Below are 21,684 nucleotides of genomic sequence, written 5' to 3'. Positions count from 1 at the left end.
CCTCGGGAATCGCAACCTGTCCAAGAAGCGCCCCAATCCACCCCCCTCCACCGGGGGTTCAGACCGGTACAATTCCCCATAGAAGTCCCTGAAGATCCCATTGACATCTACCCCCCTCCGCACCACCTTCCCAGTTCTATCCATCACTCCCCCAATCTCCCTGGCTGCGTCTCGCTACCGGAGCTGGTGCGCCAGCATCCTGCTCGCCTTCTCCCCGTATTCATACACCGCTCCCTGTGCTTTCCTCCACTGAGCTTCCGCCTTTCTGGTCGTCAGTAGGTCAAATCTGGCCTGAAGGCTACGCCTCTCCCCCAGCAATCCCTCCTCTGGGGCCTCCGCATATCTCCTATCCACCTGCACCATCTCCCCTATCAGTCTTTCCCTTTCCCTCTGCTCCCCCCTCTCCCTATGGGTTCGGATTGAGATCAATTCCCCCCCTCATCACCGCCTTCAATGCCTCTCAGACCGTCCCCACCCGAACCTCCCCGTTATCATTGGCCTCAAGGTATCTCTCAATACACCCCCGGACCCTTCCGGCCACCTCCTCATCTGCCAGCAGCCCCACCTCCATGCGCCAGAGCGGACTTTGGTCCCTCTCTTCCCCCAGCCCGAGGTCCATCCAGTGCGGGGCATGATCCGAAATGGCAATGGCGGAGTATTCCACTTGGAATACTCGGCTTGGGCCTCCTAGCCAGAATTCTGTGGGCCCCCTCCAACTCCAGGGGCCCCTGGAAGGACCCAGCCCCCATCAGCGAGTTTAGCGTCATCACCACATAGGCCGCTAGGTCCGACACCTCCAGCCCCTCCGTGAGGCCCAGGATCCGTAAATTCTTCCTCCTCGACCGGTTGTCCAACTCCTCGAACCGCTCCTGCCATCTTTTATGGAGCGCCTCGTGCATCTCCACCTTCCCCACCACGGCCACGACCTCGTCCTCCCTTTCGGCGGCCTGCTGCTGCAGCTCCCGGATCGCAGCCCCCTGGGCTGTCTGGGTCTCCATCAGTTCCCTGTTGGTTGCCTTCAGGGACTCCAGCAGCTCCAACTTCAGCTCCTGGAAGCAGCGCAGCAGAATCGTCTGCTGCTCCTGGACCCACTTCCTCAGCTCCTCAAAGCTTTCGCCGGCCGCCATTTTGTTTTCCTGCCCCCGATTTTTCCTGGGTGTTTTCCTCGATCTTCTCTCTGCCCCACTCCTGGTCCAGACCATGGGACCGTTGGGGTGACTCCTGGCCTCTTCCCCCGTCGGGATTTGCCTCCTCAGCTCCGTTGGGGGCCCTGAAAAAAGCCCCGAAGTCCGTTAATCGTGGGAGCCGCCGAATGTGCGGCTCAACTGCGCATTGCCGCCACCGGAAGTCCCAAGAGTGCAGAAGTTGATGATGAGGTAGAGATAGGTGCCATCAGTGTTCTTATTGAAACCAATGCAATGATTTTGAATGATATTGTCAAAGTGCAGCATGAGGCAGGAAGGTGTGCGGCTGGTCAAGGAGGACACCAAAGGTAATGGTGCGAGACAGGGAAGAGAAACCCTGCAGGTAATATTCTGTCATTAGGCTGCTGCAGTCCCACCCAACTGGATGATGATGGGCAGGTGTGTCAAAGGTTGCAAACAAATTGAGAAGCAAATGTTTATTTTTGTAACAATCATATAGGATTTGAAACATACAAGAACCTGAGGGGTCTTGACAGGGTGAATGTGGGAATGATATTTTCTGTTATGGGAGAACGTAGAATTAGCAGTCATTGTTTAAAAATAAAGGGTCACCCATTTAAGATGAAATTAAGATAAGTTGGTTTTGTTTATAGTGTGGTATGGTGGGATAGTGGTAAGCACTGCTGCATCATGGCACCGAGGACCAGGGTTCGATCCCACCCCCGGGTCACTGCCCGTGTGGAGTTTGCACATTCTCCCCGTGTCTGCGTGGGCTCACCCCCACAACCCAAAAAGACGTGCAGGGTTAGAGAATTGGCCACGCTAAATTGTCCCTTAATTGAAAAAAAAGAATTGGATACTCTAAATTTATAAAAAAGAAAAAAATAGTTTATAGTGGTGTTATAACCTGCTTGCTTACCACTAGCTGGGGACTAATGGCAATCCCACAATCCATTGGGAGTATGAGCTTCCCCAATGAGGGGAGGCGGAGAAATCATTAGCTGATTCCCTGCATGAATAGAGCTGGCCAGTTTGGAACCAGCTAGAGGAGTGAGCAGAAAGGGAACTGCTGCTATATATGTTATTGTAAGTAAATATTATTTCTTTCTATCCTTCAACTCGTGCTGGAATCATGTGGCCCTCACAAAACTGGCGACGAGGGTTAAAGTGAATAGCTGTCTGCATTGCTTAAGTCACCTCCCTGGATTTTTGTTGGATACAGGTTGGAAGTTGTTTTCTGTTACACCATGCCTCTGTATGGACGTTTGGATGTTTTTGATGCTGCACTGGAAAGTTGGAACCAGTCGCACAACTGATGCGTTACTATTTCCGGGTAAACATCACCGAAAACGAGTGCCAAGTGGTCATTTTGCTGACCGCCTGCGGCCTGCATACGTTTGGGGTGATTAGGAGCCTTACAGACCCAGCTGCGCGGGACACCAAAGCTTTTGATAAACTTATGAATTTAGTGGGGCAACATTTTAACCCAACCCCGTCCATGATAGTCCAGCTTTACCGGTTTAACACCACTGAGAGGACCCCAGGAGAATCCCTTGCAGAGTTTCTATCCAGGCTACACAGGATTGCGGAGTACTGTAACTATGGTGAGACCTTGTCAGAAATGTTACGCGGCTTGTTGGCTGAACCAACATTGACTTTTCAACAGGCCATTCAAATAGTATTGTCCCGAGAGAGCGCAGAATGGGGAGTGCAGGAGCTACAGGGAATGGAGGTGCACACCTTTGCACCTTCCAGCCAAAAGCGTCTCCCCGCACCCCTGCGGTAACTTGGGTGAGGTGACGTCGGATCGACGCCAGTGGCCGTCGGACATTCCTCCCCGAAAGGAGCCTTCTCCAGAACCAATGGATGAGGAGCCATGTCCGTGTCGGACTTGTTGGCGCCGACCCCGTCAAGGATGCCGGTCCTGGGGGTTTCGACAGAAACTGGGGCTAGCCCAGGGGCCATACCTTCCATTTGGATGAACCTGCGGCAACTACTCCCGAGGACATGCAGACGGAGGACGACTGCCTGCAGCTGCATTGTGTGGCAGTTCCCTGTGTGGCCCCCCATTAAGGTGACAGTACGGGTCAATGGTCACCTGCTTGAGATGGAGTTGGACACCGGCGCAGCGGTCTCCGTGATCGCCCAGAGGACATTCGGCCGCATCAAGAAGGGTATACAGACCCTTACATTAACTGACACACAGGCCAGGTTGGCCACCTACACAGAGGAACCATTGCAGGAACTACGATGACCCCTGTTGTTTATGGATGCCAGGAGGGGCGTTTCCCACTTATCATGGTGCGCGGCCACAGTCCCAGCCTGTTGGGTCGGGCCTGGTTGCGCCATTTGCGGCTGCAGTGGCAGCACATCCTCCAAACAGGTTCTGGAGGCTTGACTGAGGTGCTAGGACAGTACCCAGATGTATTCCAGCCTGGTTTGGGGAAAATAAAAGGGGCCGTAGCTCGTTTCCAAGTCAAACCAGGAGTCACGCCGCGCTATTTCCGGGCGCGCCCGGTATCTTACGCCTTGCTCAAGAAGGTAGAAGACTCGTTTGGAGACCTTGGGTATTATCAGGCCCGTCCGTTTCGTTGACTGCGCAGCACTAATTGTACCTGTAATTAAGCCAGATGCCACAGTTCGCTTGTGCGCCGACTATAAACTTAGTGAATACGGCTTCCCGGCTCGACCGATATCCAATGCCTCGCAAACAGGATCTCTACGCAAAGCTTGCAGGTGGACTCTCATTCACGAAGTTAGATATGAGACACGCCTACCTACAGTGGAGCTGGACCCTGCCTCCCGGCCATATGAAACTATTAATACACACCGGGGCCTGTATAAATATACACAGTTGCCCTTTGGGGTATCCTCTGCCTGCGCTATTTTTCAACACATCATGGAGGGCATCTTGAGAGGTTTACCGTGTGTCGCTGTCTACTGAGACGACATTTTGATTACAGTGACGTCGGAACAGGAACATTTGGAAAATTTGGAGGCTGTCCTTAGACACTTTTCAGAGTCTGGAGTCCATTTACGTCGCACAAAGTGTGTCTTTCAGGCGAAGGAAGTAGTCTACCTGGGTTATCGGGTCGACCACAAAGGTTTGCACCCCGTCGCAGAGAAGGTGCGCGCAATTCAACAGGCCCCCGCCCCAACTGACACTTCGCATCTTCGTTCTTTTCTCGGCCTCGTAAACTATTATGGGAAGTTCCTCCCCAATCTGGCAACTACGCTGGCCCCATTGCACCTTCTGCCAAAGAACAATCACACCTGGGTTTGGGGTCAGCCGCAAGAAACCACTTTCCAGCAGGTAAAACAATTGTCGTTGTCTGGGTTACTAACCCACTATGATCCTGGAAAGTCTTTGCTCATCACGTGTGATGCATCCCCGTATGGTATTGGGGCCGTCCTGTCCCACAAGATGGAGAACGGGGCCGAGCGGCCAATAGCTTTCGCTTCCCGCACATTGACTGCAGAGGAAAAGAAGTACGCGCAGATCGAGAAGGAGGGCCTGGCGGTGGACTTTGCGGTGAAACACTTCCACCAGTATGTGAATGGCAGCCACTTCACTATCGTGACTGATCATAAGCTTCTGCCGGGACTTTTCCGAGAGAATAAGCCAATACCGCCCATTGTTTCCGCACAGATCCAGCGCTGGGCTTTGTTGCTCGCGGCCTATGAGTATTCTCTGGAGCACAGAACAAGAACCCAGATAGGGAATGCCGACGCACTGAGCTGATTGCCTTTATCGACCGGCCCCATGTCGACCCCCACGACCGGTGAGGTGGTTGCAACCCTAAATTTTATGTACTCCATGCCTGTCACGACATCACAGATCTGTGAGTGGACTCAGAAGAAGCCAGTCCTGTCAAAGGTTCGGCACATAGTCCTGTATGGTGGGCAGCATAGACAGCTCCCAGGCGGGTTGCGGGCATTTTCCTCCAAGCTGTCAAAATTTAGTGTGGAAGACGGTATCCTCTTGTGGGGATGCGTGTGATTGTCCTGGAAAAAGGACAGGAGCTGATACTAAGGGACTTGCACAATGGCATCCGGGTGTGACCAAAATGAAAACGTTGGCCCGGAGTTATGTCTGGTGGCCAGGCCTCAACACCGACATTCAGAAGGTGGCCTTAAACTGCTCCATTTGCCAGGAGCATCAGACGCTTCCACCGGCCGCGTCCCTACATCACTGGGAATGGCCAGGGCGGCCGTGGGCGCGCTTGCATGCGGATTTCGCCGGCCCTTTTCAAGGATTCATGTTATTTCTATTAATCGATGTCCAGTCTAAATGGTTAGAGGTGCATAAGATGGTAGATACAACGTCCTGCACAACAATCGAGAAGATGCGTTTGTCTTTCAGTATGCATGGCCTCACCGAGGTTCTGGTCACGGACAACGGTTCTCCATTCACAAGTGATGAGTTTGCGAGGTTCATGAAGATGAACGGCATACGCCATATCTGCACTGCTCCATACCCTCCGGCTTCCAATGAGTTGGCGGAACGCGCAGTGCAGACATTCAAACGAGGCCTAAAGAAGCAGTCTTCCGGGTCTATGGACACGAGACTGGCTCATTTTTTGTTTTCATATTGGACCACTTCACATGTGGTGACTGGGATAGCTCCCGCGGAACTGCCAATGTGCCGGAGACTTCGCAGCCGCCTTAGCATGGTTTTCCTGGATATTGGCGCAAAAGTAAGCCGCACTCGAGAACGGCAGGGACATGCTTTTTCTTGGCATCGGCCGAATCGGCAGTTTGCGCTCGGTGACCCAGTGTTCGTTCGAAATTTTGCTGGTGCCCAGTGGGTCCCTGGCATTATCTTTTGGCGAACAGGCCCTATCTCTTACCAGGTGCAAGCCCAGGGTCGTCTCCAGCGCAAGTATGTAGACCCAGAAAGATGGAAGACCATCTCTTCCAAAGATTCCCCGCCCCCGGAACTCTTCTGCAGCCAGAGAGACCAGACACAGTGGAAAGTATTCCTCACAATCTTCCTCTGGTGCCGCACTCAAAACCTGCGCAGGTCATTGCAGAACCGTGTGGAGATAGAGATGACGGAGGCAGCGGACTCCGACTCCGAGATGGGGATACAGGATGCCTCAGAGAGGGAGTCCTCAGGTCCACGGGCCGTAGATGTACAACCGTTACGCCGTTCATCACAGAATTGCCGTTCTCCGTTTCGTTACACGTTGCCCCATCCAACGCCTCATGCAAATGGTGTCCGGCCTGCGGCAAAACGAGTCCGACACCTTCCTTCGCCAGGGTGGATTCCTTGGACTTTGCGGGGTGGAGGGATGTTATAACCTGCCTGTTTACTACTGGCTGGGGACTAATGGCAATCCCACAATCCTTTGGGAGTATGAGCTTCCCCAATGAGGGGGGGCGGAGAAATCATTAGCAGATTCCCTGCATAAATAAAGTTGGCCAGTTTGGAGCCAGTTAGAGAGGAGTGAGCAGCACTGTTGTCTATATATGTTGCTGTAAATAAATGTTATTTCTTTCTATCCTTCAACTCGTGCTGGATTCTTCCTGGCCCTCACAAAAAGTGGGGTTAAATTTTATGTTGCAATTTTGATGGAAGACTTGTGCATAACCTTTCGACTTTGTAATTTAATATCTTTGTTGCTGATTGCTTGTACCTGTAAAAGATTAATGTTTGTTATTAAAATGTCAAGAAATATATTTACAAAAAATGAAGGGAGGTTTTTTTTTCCCAGAGGGTCATGGGTCTTTGGAACTAGCTTCCTCAAAAAGATGGTGGAAGTTAAGTCTTTGAATATTTTTAAAGCAGAAGTTGACAGATTCTCAAAGCAAATGAATGAAAGGTTATCGAGGGTAGGCGGGAATGTGGATTTGAGGTGACAATCAGAACAGCCATGATCTTATTGAATGGTGTCGAGGCTTGACAGGCCAAGTGACCTACTCCTGCTTCTAAATTGTATATTATTTGTGACTTTGATAGGAGCTATTTGGGTACTGTGGTGGGCAGATATCTGATCAGAGGGAATTAAATAGAGTTCTGAGAAAGATATGCATGCATCTGACAAAATATTCACAAAGTTTGGTAAGGGTAGGGAGGTTGATGTTGGGGGAGTAGATTGCAATGCCAGATAAATAAAGAGGTTTTCTTTGATGAGGAGAGAACACTACCCGAGGAGAGTGAACCATTAACAGTATCAGCTAACATTGAAATCAGGAATCAGAAATGGGTGGTCAGCAGTTTGGTGGGAGAGTGAAGAGGCAGGAGATGGGTCTTAGACAAAACGAGTTCAGAAAAGCATTACGGAAAACAAGAGAGAAACTAGAGAAATATGCACTTTCGGGGCAGGGGAGATCTTAAAAGGAGTTTGGCCTGGTGGGTTAGGGAAAAAAAGGGAAGTGGCAGAGGTAGCCAGTAGATGGTCGTAAAAAAGAAATATACAAGCTAATCTCACTTATTGTTGGAGGCAAGGGTGGAAGAGATGCTGAATTTAGAAGATGGGTTGCAGTAGAGAAAATCAGACAAGGATTATCATTGTATTCCAGGATAATCCTGGAAGTGAGTAGCTTTGGCAGTCAGGAGCAGGATCTGATAACTTTTGATGTGGTCCGCTCTGATGTGGTGGTGAATGGCTAAGCCAGTTGTCTCTCAAAATTGGATATTGTTCAGATTTCAGCATATACCACCTAACTCCGACACCCAATCAGGCAAACAACCTACATATACATATATAACATAAGAAATTAAAAAATAAAAACATTTTGAACATCCCTACGATTTTTATCCAGGGTTACTTGCAGTAGTGTCCATATTATTAATGATAAAAGCAAATTCCTGTGGATGCTGGAATCTGAAACAAAAACAGAAAATACTGGACAATCTCAGGCCTGACAGCATCTGCGAAGAGAAAACAGAGCTTTTATCTCCACAGATGCTGTCAGACCTGCTGAGATTGTCCAGTATTTTCCATATTATTAATCTTTAATTCCAGTACAAAGGGGAACGGGGTGGGGTCGTTAGTGAATCGTACTGTAGAGAGAGCAGGTTATCTAACTAATGCTGGTCCTTGGAGCAGGCCACGACTATTGTTGCCTGCAGTTTCAAAATTTCTTTGAATTCAGGAAACAGGTAGGGAAATAATACCCTCAGATACAAAACTGTAACCAATCCCAAATCCATCCTGTCAACCTTACAATAGGTACAACTGGGAATATAAAACAAACACTCAGTTCACCTCCTGCTGCAGAGCCTGCCGGGATATTGGATGAATCCTGGCGCGGGGCCGACCGGGAAAACGGAGGAACTGTCGGCGCAGTGGTTGACGGGATACTGGTAGAATCTCTGGGAGGATCCGGCGGTCGGTACCGAAATTTATTTTTGTGTGGCGTGAGGGAACAGGTTAGACAGAAAGACCGAGCCAGAGATACTGACCCAGCGAGCTGTTGGGTAAGCATGGCTTAATATCCGCGGCTGAGAGTGGGGTTACGGCGCCGTTGTGACATGGGCAGCTGAAGAATATATGGGAAGCTCCAGGGTACAAATAAAACCTACCCGCCTGAAAGAGGAATGTGGGAGGGATTGGAGCAGTGAGGGACTGGGGTGGAGAGGAAGAGAGAGGAAACGAGGGAGGGAGGGAGGAAGGAATGGAAGAAAGAATACTTGAAGTGAGGAACGGGAAAGAGAAATTGTAGGAGAGAGTGAAACAAATTATTTCCTACTAACTCCATCCTTCATCTTTCTATGGTCCACCACCACAATACTACTTTCCCAGGCTCCACCACACCTTTCTCAAAGCAGTGAGATGCACCCCTTCTTTCAGCTTAAGTCTGATGTGGTCACCTCTGTATCCCTTTGTGGCATAATCTGCATAAAGTGAGCATGCTAACAACTGGGTCACCACAGTTGTCACTCTGCTGTCTGACTGCCAGTTGGACATCTAATGTGTAACCCAACATCACAATGTGTAACCCAACATCAAGACTGAAATAGTCCATTTTGGGTTCTATCAATATGGACCTATGGTGCTGATTCTAATGGTCTCCTCAGCTGCATGTTCAGACTTGAAGCCAATCCTTCACAATTGAAGAGTCCTGCTTGAACGTGAAGTGAGCTTCATAGCGTCAGATCAAGCCCAAAATGAGGTGCAATGCCTCTTGTCAGCTTAGATCTTTCATGTCTCTCTTGTTGAGACCATGAATTGGATTCAATTTGAATTGTTTTTTGGAGCAAGCAATGCGATAGATTAAGGACTTGCACTGTCTGCTCTGCTCATTTGCTTTGTAATGTAAATAATGGAACTTAAAAAAAAATGTGAGCTTCATATTCATAGAATTAACAGTGCAGAAGGAGGCCATTCGGCCCATCGAGTCTGCACCGGCTCTTGGAAAGAGCACCGTACCCAAGGTCAACACTTCCACCCTATCCCCTTAACTCAGTAACCCCACCCAACACTAAGGGCAATTTTGGAAACTAAGGGCAATTTATCATGGCCAATCCACCTAACCTGCACATCTTTGGACTGTGGGAGGAAACCGGAGCACCTGGAGGAAACCCACACGCACACTGGGAGGATGTGCAGATTCCACACAGACAGTGACCCAAGCCGAAATCGAACCTGGGACCCTGGAGCTGTGAAGCAATTGTGCTGTCCACAATGCTACCATGCTGCCCTTTTATTACTGAACTAGTCCAACAGAGAGAAGCAAGTTGCATTTATGCACTACTTTTAATATCCTCTGGATGCCCCCAAGCATTGTATAGCCAATACAGGGCCTTTGCAGTTCCTGTCTTATAGTTAGAAGATTGTTTACTCCATCTATTTCCCCTTCTGCCCCAGCCGTGAATGATTCTCATTCATACCTTTGGCACTTACAGGAAAAGTTTCTCCACTCACAGCCTTCCATGGTACCCTTTCTGGTTCCACCCTACATGAGCTGGAACTAATTTGGAATTCTGCAGTCTGTGCCCTGCCCTTTATGAACATTTCTCTGTGTTCCCAGGATATTAATTTCAAATTTTCATACTTGTCTTTAAATACCTTAATAGATTTTCTCTAACCTCTGTACGCTATCATCAAATTGTGCATTTCCCTATTCCAAACAATGGTAACATTTTCAGCAAATCCGTTCTGACATCTGGAACTTTAATAGAAAATTTAGACTACCCAATTATTTGTTTCCAATTAAGGGGCAATTTAGCATGGCCAATCCACCGACACTGCACATCTTTGGGTTGTGGGCTGAGACCCACGCAAACATGGTGAGAATGTGCAAACTCCACATAGACAGTGACCTGGGGCCGGGATCGAACCTGGGTCGTCAGCGCATGAGGCCGCAGTGCTAACCACCGCACTGCCCCGATATCTGGGACTTTCTCCTTAAATGTCTTGATCATTTTAGTCTCCTGGGGCAGCATGGTGGTGCAGTGGTTGGCACTGCTGCATCACGACGTTGAGGTCCCAGGTTCGATCCCAGCCTTGGGTCACTGTCCATGTGGAGTTTGCACATTCTCCCTGTGTTTGTCTGGGTTTTACCCCACAACCCAAAGATGTGCATGGTCGGTGGATTGGCAACGTTAAATTGCCCCTGAATTGGAAAAAATGAACTGGGTACTCGAAATTTATTTTTAAAAAATCATTTTGGTCTCCCATTATTCTCCATCATTCCTTGAAAGTCTGTTGAGAACTCAAATTCTTTGAATATGCTTTTAGCCACTCCTGAAACTTTTGTTGTATTTGCTGCTTGGTGTTCACCTCCGTCCTGCAGGGTGCCTTCGTCAGGTTTTGTGACGTGAAAGGCACTTGTTCAAATTTCCCAAGACTAGGAAATGTGGAGGAAAGTGAGCATATGTTATGAAAATTAGTGTAAGTGCACCAGTAGCAAGGTAAACTTGGCCATAAGTGACCTTTCAGAAAATGGATACAACACTGAAAAGCTAGTCGAATTGTAAGTGGAATTTTCAGTGATGCCATATTGGGTAGGGATTGAAATATCTAGCCAATATTTTACAGTTTTGTCAGAGGATGGGTAATGTTAAAATTTAAATGGCTCGCAATGAGTTATGCACTTGTCTTCAGTCATGATTTGCATGACATTTCATGGAATTTCTGTTTGCTGTAAAGTGAACTTTGAATACACTTCTAAAAACACATACAGAAGATCTGGAGAGTAGGCTGTGCTTAAAATTGTTTGATTGGCCAGATATCTGTGTTGCTCTGGTGATAGGTTAAGGGTATGGGCCTGTGATTTTTCTGCAATGAACACTTCCTGTCAGTTGGAGGTACGATGTGGAAACTCCGGAAGAGGAAAAAGAATCAAAAAGTGAGGCTGCCTCATGAAAGATGTGGAACCCACATAAAGTAATAACATTTGCATATTGTGGGTAGGGTTAGTTTTGCTTAAAAGCATACATGTTTTATATAAACAGCATATTTTCTTTTTTTTTTAATATAATTTTTATTGGAATTTTTTACAGAAAATATAAAACGTAACGACAAACAATGAAATGCAACAAAATAACCCATAATAACTGTATCACCCCCAGACCGTATCGACGCATGTATCCCATCCCCCACCCCCCCAACCCCAATGAACAACAGAAGAACTTAAAAATAAATTTAAATTAAATAAACAAACATAGTCATCGTCCGCACCCCCCCCACACCTTTTCCCTCCCCCTTCCCCCCCACCCCCCCGAATTGCTGCTGCTACTGTCCCCGTACCCTATCGTTGAGCCAGAAAGTCGAGAAAAGGTTGCCACCGCCCAAAGAACCCTTGTACTGACCCTCTCGGGGCGAATTTGATCCTCTCTAGCTTAATGAAACCCGCCATGTCATTGATCCAGGTCTCCACGCTTGGGGGCCTCGCATCCTTCCATTGTAGCAAGATCCTTCGCCGGGCTACTAGGGACGCAAAGGCCAGCACACCGGCCTCTTTCGCCTCCTGCACTCCCGGCTCCACCCCAACCCCAAAAATCGCGAGTCCCCATCCTGGCTTGACCCTGGATCCCACCACGCTTGACACCGTCCTCGCCACCCCCTTCCAGAACTCCTCCAGTGCCGGGCATGCCCAGAACATATGGGCATGGTTCGCTGGACTCCCCGAGCACCTGACACACCTGTCTTCACCCCCAAAGGACCTACTCATCCTCGTCCCAGTCATGTGGGCCCGGTGTAGCACCTTGAATTGGATGAGGCTAAGCCGCGCACACGAGGAGGCGGAATTAACCCTCTCCAGGGAATCAGCCCATGTCCCGTCTTCGATCTGTTCCCCCAGTTCCCCCTCCCACTTAGCTTTCAGCTCCTCTACTGACGCCTCCTGCATAACCTTGTAGATATCAGATATCTTCCCCTCTCCGACCCAGACCCCCGAAAGCACCCTGTCGCTCACCCCCCTCGCGGGAAGCGAAGGGAATCCCTCCACCTGCCGCTTGCATGCCTTTACCTGCAGATACCTGAACATGTTCCCCGGGGGGAGCTCAAATTTCTCCTCCAACTCGCCCAGGCTCGCAAACCTCCCATCAATAAACAGGTCCCTCAGCTGTCTGATGCCCGCTCTGTACCAACCCTGAAATCCCCCATCAATGTTCCCCGGGACGAACCTATGGTTCCCCCTTAACGGAGCCTCCATCGAGCCCCCCACTTCTCCCCTATGTCGCCTCCACTGCCCCCAAATCTTGAGGGTAGCCGCCACCACCGGACTCGTGGTATACCTCGTAGGAGGGAGCGGCCACGGCGCCGTTACCAGGGCCCCCAGGGTTGTATCTCCACAGGACGCCCTCTCCATCCGTTTCCATGCTGCCCCCTCCCCCTCCATTACCCACTTGCGCACCATCGACACATTGGCCGCCCAATAATACCCCGAGAGATTGGGTAACGCCAGCCCCCCCCCATCTCTACCCCGCTCCAAGAAGACCCTCTTCACCCTCGGGGTCCCATGCGCCCAAACAAAGCTCATGATGCTGCTCGTCACCCTTCTAAAAAAGGCCCTAGGGATAAAGATGGGCAAACACTGAAAAAGGAACAAGAACCTCGGGAGAACTGTCATTTTGACGGACTGCACTCTACCCGCCAACGATAGCGGCACCATGTCCCACCGTTTAAATTCCTCCTCCATCTGTTCCACCAGCCTGGTAAAATTAAGCTTATGGAGAGTCCCCCAACACCTGGCCACCTGCACCCCCAGGTATCTGAAACTCTTCACTGCCCTCTTAAACGGGAGTCTCCCAATTCCCTCCTCCTGATCACCCGGGTGTACTACAAATACCTCGCTCTTGCCTAAATTTAACTTATAGCCCGAGAAGCCCCCAAATTCCGCTAACAGCTCCATCACCCCCGGCATTCCCCCTTCTGGATCCGCCACATACAACAGCAGGTCGTCCGCATACAGCGATACACGATGTTCCTCCCCACCCCGCACCAGACCCCTCCATCTCCCTGACTCCCTCAACGCCATAGCCAAAGGTTCAATCGCCAGTGCAAGGGGGACAGGGGGCACCCCTGCCTGGTCCCACGGTAGAGCCTAAAGTACTCCGATCTCCTTCCATTGGTAACTACACTTGCCATCGGAGCCGCATAGAGCAGCCTCACCCATTTGATGAATCCCTCCCCGAATCCGAACCGCTCCAGCACCTCCCACAGGTACCCCCACTCAACTCTATCAGACGCTTTCTCCGCATCCAGCGCCACCACTATCTCCGCCTCCCCCTCCACTGCCGGCATCATAATAACATTTAGCAGTCTCCGCACATTCGTGTTGAGCTGCCGTCCCTTGACAAATCCTGTCTGATCCTCGTGTATCACCCCTGGCACACAGTCCTCTATCCTGGTGGCCAGGATCTTCGCTAGCAACTTAGCGTCAACATTGAGGAGCGAGATAGGCCTGTATGATCCACACTGCAAAGGGTCCTTATCCCGCTTTAGGATCAGAGAGATCAGTGCCCGCGACATCGTCGGGGGCAAAGCCCCCCCCTCCCATGCCTCATTGAAGGCTCGCACCAACAGGGACCCACCAGATCCGCATACTTTTTATAAAATTCCACCGGGAACCCGTCCGGCCCCGGGGGCTTACCTGACTGCATTTGTCCAATCCCCCTGACTAGCTCCTCCAACTCTATCGGCGCCCCCAGCCCCTCTACCAGCTCCTCTTGAACCCTTGGGAACCATAGCCTGTTCATGAAGCTCTCCATCCCCCCTCTCCCCATCGGAGGTTCTGACCGGTACAGTTCCTCCTAGAAGTCCCTAAAGACCCCATTTACTTCTGTCCCCTTCTGCACTACATTCCCACCCCTATCCGTCACTCCACCAATTTCCCTAGCCGCATCTCGCCTGCGGAGCTGATGCGCCAACATCCTGCTCGCCTTCTCCCCATACTCATATACCGTGCCCTCCGACCTCCTCCACTGTGTCTCCGCCTTTCTGGTGGTCAACAAGTCAAATTTGGCCTGCAAACTACGCCGTTCCCCAGGCAACCCCTCCTCCGGTGCCTCCGCGTATCTCCTGTCCACATCCAGGAGCTCCCCCACCAGTCTCTCCCTCTCCTTCCTCTCCCTCCTTTCCCTATGGGCCCGGATGGAGATCAGCTCCCCCCGGATCACTGCTTTCAGATCCTCCCAGACCATCCCCACCCGGACCTCCCCCGTGTCGTTGGTATCAAGATACCCCTTAATACTTCCCTGGACCCTCCTACACACCTCCTCATCAGCCAGCAGCCCCACATCCAGGCGCCAGAGCGGGCGCTGGTTCTCCCCCATCTCCAGATCAACCCAGTGCGGAGCATGGTCTGAAATTGCTATGGCTGAATACTCTGCATCCTGCACCTTCGGGATCAATCCCCTGCTCAGGATGAAAAAATCTATTCGGGAATAGACCCTATGGACATGGGAGAAAAAGGAATACTCCCGCGCTCTCGGCCTCCCAAACCTCCAGGGATCCACCCCTCCCATCTGGTCCATAAACCCCCTCAGTACTTTGGCTGCCGCCGGTCTCCTACCCGTCCTTGAACTGGACCGGTCCAGTGGGGGATCCAGCACTGTGTTAAAGTCTCCCCCCATGATCAGGCCCCCTGCCTCCAGGTCCGGAATGCGGCCCAACAAGCGCCTCATGAAGCCGGCATCATCCCAATTCGGGGCATATACATTAACCAGCACCACCTTCTCTCCCTGCAGCCTACCCTTCACCATAATATATCTGCCCTCCTTGTCCGACACCACCTCAGCCGCCTCGAACGCCACCCTCTTCCCCACCAGAATCGCCACCCCCCCGGTTCTTTGCATCCAATCCTGAGTGAAAAACCTGCCCCACCCACCCCTTCCTCATACGAACCTGGTCCGCCACCTTCAAGTGGGTCTCCTAGAGCATAGCCACGTCCGCCTTCAGCCCCTTCAGATGAGAAATTACTCTAGTTCTCTTAACCGGCCCATTCAGCCCCCTCACGTTCCAGGTAATCAGCCGGATCAGAGGGCAACCTGCCCCTCTCCCCCGCCGGCTAGCCATAGCCTATCGACTGCTCGCCCCAGGCCAGCTCGCCCTGCTTGACCCGTTCCCTATGGCGATAACGCCTCTCCTCTACCCCCCTGGCCCACGCCAGCTCCTTCCTGGCCATTCCAGCAGCAACCTGGTATCCCCCCCACCCCCCCCCCCCCCCCCCCCCCCCAGGCTTGGACCCCTCCTAGCCGCGACGCACCCTCCATGGTACTTCCGTGAGTCAGCTGACCCGGCAGCTCCCGCCAAAACGCATTCCCTCCCGGCATGGGGTCATCCCCCTCTTGCCACACCTCCTTGGCACCGCTTCAGCGCGGGAAAGAAAACCAGTAGAGGCCACGCCCCCACCTCCAGCTCCGCCCCCCCCTGCCCCACAGCCCAGACAACCAGAGGAAAGCCCGCGCTTTCACACTGCCACACCCCACCCTTCTGACGCAGCTCCTCAAAATCCAGTTTCACCCCAACCCCCAGCCCCGTAGAGAAGAGAACATATAAAGCACATGCCCCCAACGTTCCCCACATACCCAACACCCACACCCAACAGACAAACCCACCCGGAAACAGAGCAAAAAGAAAACCAGCATAAAAAAAACACGTGTCAAAATTGAAGAACAGCAACAGCAAAAACAGCAACGGCCATAGTGTGTCCCCAGACCCTAGTTCGAGTCCAGCTTCTCCGCCTGTACAAAGGCCCACGCCTCCTCCGGGGACTCAAAGTAGTGGTGCCGGTCCTTATATGTCACCCACAGACGCGCAGGCTGCAGCATTCCAAATCTGACCTGCTTGGCATGCAGCACCGCCTTCGTCCGGTTGAACCCGGCCCGCCGCTTAGCCACCTCCGCACTCCAGTCCTGGTAGATTCGCACTACCGTATTCTCCCACTTGCTGCTCCTCTCTTTCTTGGCCCAGCGCAGCACACACTCCCGGTCACTAAATCGATGAAACCGCACCAGCACCGCCCGCGGGGGTTCATTTGCCTTAGGCCTCCTGGCCAGCACTCTGAGCTCCCTCAAGCTCCAGGGGCAAATGGAAGGACCCCGCTCCCATCAACGAGCTCAACATCGTGGTCACGTACGACGGGAGATCCGACCCTTCCAGCCCCTCTGCCAGGCCCAGGATCCTCAAATTATTTCGCCTCGTGCGAACGTCCAGATCCTCCAAGCGGTCTTGCCACTTTTTGTGAAGTGCCTCGTGCAACTCCACTTTCCCCACGAGGACCACGGCCTCTTCCTCCCGCTCAGCGGCCTGCTGCTGCAACTCCCGAATGGACACCTCCTGTGCCGCCTGAGCCCCAAGCAGCTTGTTGGTAGTCGCATTCAGGGAGTCCAGCAACTCAGCCTTCAGCTCCGCAAAACAGCGCGGAAGAGAGGCCTGCTGCTCCTGCGCCCACTTCCACCAGTCCTCGGGTGTTCCGCCGGCCGCCATTTTGTCCTTCTTCCCCCGCTTTTCTTGGGGAGCTGCTGCAGCTTTTTCCTTTGCCCCACTCCGGGTGAGCACCATAAATTATGGGGAATGCTCCCCTAGACACCTTCCCCCACCGGGATTCGTCGAGACAGCGCCGTTTGAGGCCCTCAAATCGGCCCAAAAGTCCTCGAGTAGCGGGAGCTGCGGTGCAGCTTAGCCGCAACTACAAAGCCGATTTTCTGACCGCTCCACTCCTAGTCCAGGCCATCCACCGGTGGAGAATCTGAGAAGGAGTGTTCCCACACGGGGAAAAGTCCAAACAGCACCACTACGAGCCCTTAAAATAGCCCCAAAGTCCGAAAATAGTGGGAGCCACTGAACGTGTGGCTTAGCTCCTCATCACCGCTACCGGAAGTCCGTCTCCGCTTCTTCAATGGCCTTGGTGAAATCTCTTCACAGTTCTTCCCTCTGCTGCTAGAATTCAGCTTTCATAAAGGCCCTCAGGTCAGCTTGAGACCTATAAGCTGGCCCTTACCCCGCTAGCATGCTTGCAGAGGCTTTTGTTTGTTGCTGTTCAGACAAATCTTGCACTATTTCTGAGGGTCTGATAACCAAGAAACATCCTATTCCTGGGGGAAAATACTCCTTGAACCTTCACCCACGCCTTTTCATCAAAATTCCAACCCGTGCTGCCCAAAAAAGAGCTCTTTTCTGCAACCTTAGGCAGGAGCTGCCTATGTGTGTACACTCACTGCATGATGCACACCGGAAGTCTCCCATAAACAGCATATTTTCAATTGCATGAAGTGGTTAATGATGTCTTTTAACCTCTTTTTGATTTGGGTGCAATTCTTTAATAGTTTTTTGGATTTCAATAGTATTTTCCTTCCAGTATTCTCTCATGAAGATTGTGAATGTTCCTGGGATACAATTCTTTGATTAGCTCTCCAGTGCCTTGCTTCAGTGGGCATTCTTCATGGATGAGCCTTAATGAAGACTGTCAGCATGCTGTTCCACCATGCCGAATGCCCATCCGTACACTTAGATTTAGATTTATTGTCACGTCTACTGAGGTACAGTGAAAGGTATTGTTCAGGCTGATCGTTCTATACATGATAAACATAGGACATATGATATTCAATGTAAATGAAATGAAAATCACTTATTGTCACAAGTAGGCTTCAAATGAAGTTACTGTGAAAAGCCCCTAGTCGCCACATTATGGCGCCTGTTCGGGGAGGCTGGTACAGGAATTGAACCGTGCTGCTGACCTACCTGGGTCTGCTTTCAAAGCTGGCGATTTAGCCCTGTGCTAAACCAGCCCCTATACATACATAAACATCGGGTGAAGCATACGGTGTGTAGTGCTACACGAGAAGATGCGTGGAGAGACCAGTTCAGTCCATAAGAGGATCATTCAGGAGTCTGGTAACAGCGGGGGAAAGAAGCTGTTTTTGAACCTGTAGGTGTGTGTTCTCAGACTTTTGTATCTTCTTGCCAGTGGAAGAGAGAATAGGCCAGGTGGAAGGGGTCTTTGATTATGCTGCTGCTTTCCCAAGGCAGTAGGTGCAGACAGAGTCAATGGATGGGAGGCGGGTTCGTGTGATGGACTGGGCTGTGTTCACGACTCTCTAGTTTTTTGTGGCCTTGGGCTGAGTAGTTGTCAGACCAAGCTGTGATGCAGCCAGATAGGATGCTTTCCTGAGGAAGTTTAGGTGATGTAGTGCTTTCTTGGTCGTAGGGTTGAAAGAGTGGACCACTTGCCAAATGGAATCTCTAGATAGTGATTGATCGGCTCCTTGGCCTATCTTTCCCTGCTTTGGCCTGGTGACACTCGGGCCAGTATTTGCATCCAACTGCTTTCTCGCTGAGATCAACTAACTCAATAGAGACTTGCCAACAAACCTGTGGTTATATGATTTTTACAGAAGAGTATCATACTGTTTAATTTATCCACATGATCACTAGATAATGTAGCCCATTCGGATTTGTTGAATCCACATGTCTACAGCAGATATTTAAATGATTAGGAAGTCATCATTAATAACATTTCGTACACTTTTTTTGTTATCCCATATCTTTTATGTTCATTGAACCCTTTTGGCAGAGGTTGGTCGATTAGGACAGGCTAAAGTTGTGGATTTGACAATGTGCTGAGTGTGGCTGGAATTTATTGGTGCAGGAAACTCTGTTGCCCGAAACTCTCAACACTTTGCATTGCAGCTAAGAAAGGTGGTTCAGAAACTATGTGAACCGTAATGTTTGATTTTTGGGAAAATTACAACAAATCCAGTTGGGGAAACATAATTTTATATCTAGTCTAGAGATGTGATATATGGAACTGCTTCTGTCACCTTCATTTCACTAACTTAGTTTTAAAACCTAGCCTGCTGAACAAGGGCTGACAAGTTGGTGGTGTTCTAAATTAAGAATTACTTGTGCTAAATTGCAACTTGCTGTCTGAATTTCATTAGGTTAACTTGCTAGTGGAATATATCTGAAGGCAACCGATAATCTTGAACACCACCAACTTGCCTTGTATTCTTTATACTGTGATTTTTGAAAATATGTGAAATGACATGTGGTGAATGGCATCCCAAATGACTTTTGGGTCCTCACAACCTATGCCACCCTAATGGTTCCCGGATTTCGGAAGAGGTTAAAAGAGCTAAATAGAGACTTCCGGTTGCGGCTATGCAGAGCTAAGCCGCACGTTCGGCAGCTCCCGCTTTAAAAGGACTTGTGGGCTCTTTTAAGGGCCCCAAATGGCGCTGATTCGACGATTCCCGGTGGATAAAGGGGTCTGGAGCAAAACCCCCCGGGATTTATGGTGCGGACTCGAAGTGGGGCGGGGAGAAAAACGGCAGCAGCTCCCCTGGAAAAGCAGGGGAAGGTGGACAAAATGGCGGCCGGTGGAGCCCCTGAGGAGTGGAGGCAGTGGGCTGAGGAGCAGCAGGCGGCCCTTCTGCGCTATTTCACGGAGCTGAAAGGGGAGTTGTTGGAATCCCTGAAGGTGACGACGAGTAAGCTGCTGGAGACCCAGACAACCCAGGGTGCAGCGATACTTGAGTTGCAGCAGCAGGCCTCTGAGCGCGAGGAGGAGGTTTCGGCCCTCGTGGGGAAGGTGCTAATACACAAGGCGCTTCATAAAAAGTGGCAAGATCGGTTCGAGGAGATGGAGCTTCGGTCACGGAGGAAGAACCTGTGGATCCTGGGCCTCGAGGAGGGGTTGGACCTGCCGGCCTACGTGGCCGTGATGTTGAACTCGCTGGTGGAGGTAGGATCCTTCCATCTGCCCCTGGAGCTGGAGGGGGCCCACAGAGTACTGGCCAGGCTCCTAAGGCGAATGAACCCCCGCGGGCGGTGCTGGTGTGGTTCTATTGCTTCAGTGACCTGGAGTGTGATCTCCGATGGGCCAAGAGGTGAGGAGTAGTAAGTGGGAGAATTCGGTAGTGCGTATCTACCAGGACTGGAGTACGGAGGTGGCCAAGCGGAGAGCCGGGTTTAACCGGACGAAGGCGGTGCTCCACGGAAAGCAGGTGAAGTTCGGCATGTTGCCGCCTGCGCGCCTGTGGGTCACCTACAAGGACCGGCATCACTACTTTGAATCCCCGGAGGAAGCGTGGGCCTTTGTGCAGGCTGAAAAGCTGGACTCGAATTAGAGATTGGGGGCTGTGGGAGTTTTTCTATTCATGTATCATTGTTTATGCTGTAGCGGGATATTCTGTTTGTTTTTGTTTTCTCTCTCGCTTTCGGATGATGTGGGTTATGGTTTTGTGTTCTAAGGGGGGAACTGGGGTTTGTGGTTGATCTGTGTCTTTGTTTGTGCGGAGTTGGTAGTTGGGTTGGGACTGCGGTTTGGGAGCTGCGTTGTGGGGTGGGGCAGTGTGAAAGCGCGGGCGTTTCTCTGGTTTCCCGTGCTGCGGGACGAGGGGGTGGAGCTAGTGGCGAGAGGCGTGGTTATTAGACCGGGTTTCCCACGCTGAAGCGGTGCCCAGGAGCTGATGCAGGGGAGGAGGGGGGACCTCATATCGGGAGGGGTCGGAGTTAGAGTGGGAGCTGCCAGGGTCAGCAGAAGTCAGCTGGCTCACGGGAGTACAGTGGAGGGAGAGTCGCGGCTAGGAGGGGTCCTAGCCTGGCGATCCTGGTGGGGAAGAGTGTGGCGTTTGAGGCGTCTGAGGTTGTGGCTGACAGTGGCGGCAGATATGTGATGGTGAGCGGTAAGCTGCAGGGCGAGAGGGTGGTGTTGGTTAATGTGTACGCCTCAAATTGGGATGATGCTGGTTTCATGAGGCGTATGTTGGGCCGCATTCCTTGCCTGGAGGTGGGGGGCTTGATCATGGGGGGGGACTTCAATACGGTGCTGGATCCCCCACTGGATCGTTCTAGTTCGAGGACAGGCAGGAGGCCGGCGGCGGCCAAGGTGTTGAGGGGGTTTATGGACCAGATGGGAGGAGTGGATCCCTGGAGGTTCGGGAGACCGAGGGCTCGGGAGTACTCTTTTTTTTTTTTTTTTCCTCCCATGTGCACAGGGTTTATTCCTGCATTGATTTCTTTGTTTTGAGCAGGGGTCTGGTCCCGAGGGTGGAGGAGGCCGAGTATTCGGCTATTGCAATTTCGGACCATGCTCCGCATTGGGTGGATCTGGATATGGGGGAGGTGCGGGACCAGTGCCC

General features: G+C 51.3%; 1 protein-coding gene across 3 annotated transcripts in view; it reads left to right on the top strand.

The window, feature by feature from the left end:
- The first annotated feature begins 8,420 nt into the window (after positions 1-8,420).
- zgc:63587 (uncharacterized protein LOC393431 homolog) overlaps positions 8,421-21,684 on the top strand; it is a 183,321-nt gene continuing 170,057 nt past the window's right edge. For all 3 annotated transcript variants that reach the window (XM_038792952.1, XM_038792947.1, XM_038792958.1), the window contains exon 1: positions 8,421-8,571. The gene's annotated coding sequence lies outside the window, so the exon portion shown is untranslated. The remainder of the gene's footprint in view (positions 8,572-21,684) is intronic.

Source organism: Scyliorhinus canicula, chromosome 1 (genome assembly GCF_902713615.1).
Source record: "Scyliorhinus canicula chromosome 1, sScyCan1.1, whole genome shotgun sequence".
Taxonomy (NCBI): Eukaryota; Metazoa; Chordata; class Chondrichthyes; order Carcharhiniformes; family Scyliorhinidae; genus Scyliorhinus; species Scyliorhinus canicula.
This window is presented reverse-complemented; position numbering and strand designations above follow the sequence as displayed.